Genomic DNA, 2,500 nt, shown 5'->3' with positions numbered 1-2,500 from the left:
ACTTCACTCGATGCGCGCGTCTCCAAAAACAACACGAAGCGAGAAAAAAGTCCCTTAAAACAAAAGAAAACAAAAACAAAAACAAACACAAAAGACAACTAAACAAAACTAAACTAAACAAGGAAACAAAAAAACGAAAACAAGGAAAAACCGAGGAAAGGAAAAGTTTGAGGGAGCGGAGCTTTATCACCTTCCACCAGAGCCGCGCACATCCCGCGCGGAGCAGCTATTTAGGAAAAGCACAAACACTCACACTCACACTCACACTCACACTCACACTCACACTCACACTCACACTCACACTCACACTCACACTCACTCTCACACTCACTCTCACACTCACACTCACACTCACACTCACACTCACACTCACACTCACACTCACACTCACACTCACTCTCACACTCACTCTCACACTCACACTCACACTCACACTCACACTCACACTCACACTCACACTCACACTCACACTCACACTCACTCTCACACTCACACTCACACTCACTCTCACTCTCACACTCACACTCACACTCACACTCACACTCACACTCACACTCACACTCACACTCACACTCACACTCACTCTCACACTCACACTCACACTCACACTCACTCTCACTCTCACACTCACACTCACACTCACACTCGTGCATTTCAGCAGCAGATCGTGAGGGGACCCCGGCCACAGAAAGTGGCCTTGCCCCCCGTGGAGCAGGTTTTATTGGACCTTATTTCCTCGTGTTTATTGATTTGCTCTACGTGCTCTTGAGCTGCTCTGCAACTCCTTCAACTTCTGCAGACGTCAAAGGTTTTGGAGCTCTGCCCAAAGAAGCTGTGGGGGGGGGGGGGGGTCCACGCGCACGCACATATTTCATATTTCAGCTTGTGTCGTTTATTGATGCACGTTATGCTGCTGCGCGAGTTGCGCGAATTATCGGCCCGATTGCCAAAATGTGAGCATTTTGATATGAAATGCACTTCACACACACACACACACACACACAGGCTGTAGCCCGGGCCCTGACCTTAAATATACAGATCTGAATTAAACCAAAGCCACATTCTGACCCCAAACCTGTTGTTATTGTTGTTACTATTCTTATTATTTTTTTAATTTTATATATTTTTATAGTGGTGTTTGGGTTTTTTTTGTTTGTTTTTTTTTAATCACTTTTCGGAGCCTGTTATTATATTTGTGTGCAGCCCCCCCCAGGAATGTGAGGTCCGGTGCAGCGAGCCTCCACATGCAGATTTTTAGTTTGGAACTTTTCCTCCAGCTGCTGCGCATTTTATCCGCTCCGAGAGGCTCCAAGAGCGGCTGCGTGTCGGGTTTCACCCCGCTGCGGCTCCAGCAGCTCCGGACACTCTGGGAAATTCTGGACCTTTATTATTATGGATGCAGACAATAGAGTTTTAAAGTTTGCGGATGGGAATGTTATTTTTTTCTACTCCCTTTCCCACCATGTGATAATTATTTCCCTCCACGTGGGGAACTTGATAAAAAAAAGTCATATGCTTTCTATTTGAATATTTTTACATCATATATTTTTGGGAGTATTTTTAAACACACCTTGTTTCAATAATTTGGCCTTCCACATGTCCAATCCAGCGCGTTTTTTCCCTTTTCCTCATAATTGCTTATTTTGTTTTAGAATGACTAAATGCTTTAATTGTCAGTGGGGAAATATTTTCTATCAAAATTATTTAACGTCATTAACATGGAAAACAGTCCGTCGACAGGCCAGGTCTTTTTTTTAAATGTTTTTTACAAATTCAAATTGAGGCCCAATTTTGTAATCTTGCTTACATTTTTAATACAAAAATAAATCTGAGCTCCAACATTTTTTTGCAGAGATTGAAGAAATTGTAATAAAAAATCTAAATTTGACAATATTAAATTAATGTTAAACCACATGTAATAAAATGTTATTTTGAGTAAAGGCATTTTATGAGATAGGCCGAACTATTTCCATTTCAAGATAAAATATTTTCTGTGTTGTGATTTTTATTTTTACTATTAATGTGTCATTCTAAATTTCAGTGATTGATTAGAGACAGAAACATTATTTAAAGAAGAATGTGAATATACTCGTGTGTTATTATTTTAACTCCCTGTCTCCTTAATACCTTAAATGTGAGTTTGGGAATGGTTTAGAATAAATTTTTAACCACAATCAATTTTCAGACTTTCGGCCTCAAGGCCTGCAATGTAAAATATCCACGACAGACCATAAAAACACATACATTTTTTTTGTCGTCGCTGGTATTATTAATTCATATTATAATAGGGTCCGATCATGTGCGCAGACTTGACATTTGTGAATTAATTCCGGTGTTTCTGTCGCATGTAATTTATAGCTGGAAGCTCCCGGGTCAAAGGAAACAGGTGCAACTTTAGAAAAATAATAATAATAAAAAGCCGCGTGTCACCGCGATGCAGCGGCGCTGATGAATGCAGCCGTGTTTGAGATGCTAATCTGCTGGAATGGGATGCACAATG

The 2,500-nt window shown here is 40.7% G+C and overlaps 1 protein-coding gene across 1 annotated transcript in view; it reads left to right on the top strand.

Annotated features, from left to right (window-relative positions):
• gli3 (GLI family zinc finger 3) overlaps positions 1 to 2,500 on the top strand; it is a 155,073-nt gene that overhangs the window by 377 nt on the left and 152,196 nt on the right. The gene's annotated exons all lie outside the window — the stretch shown is intronic.

Source organism: Zeus faber, assembly GCF_960531495.2.
Source record: "Zeus faber genome assembly, chromosome: 19".
Classification (NCBI taxonomy): domain Eukaryota; kingdom Metazoa; phylum Chordata; class Actinopteri; order Zeiformes; family Zeidae; genus Zeus; species Zeus faber.
The sequence above is the reverse complement of the archived record's forward strand: the minus strand, read 5'-3'. Positions and strand labels throughout refer to the sequence as shown.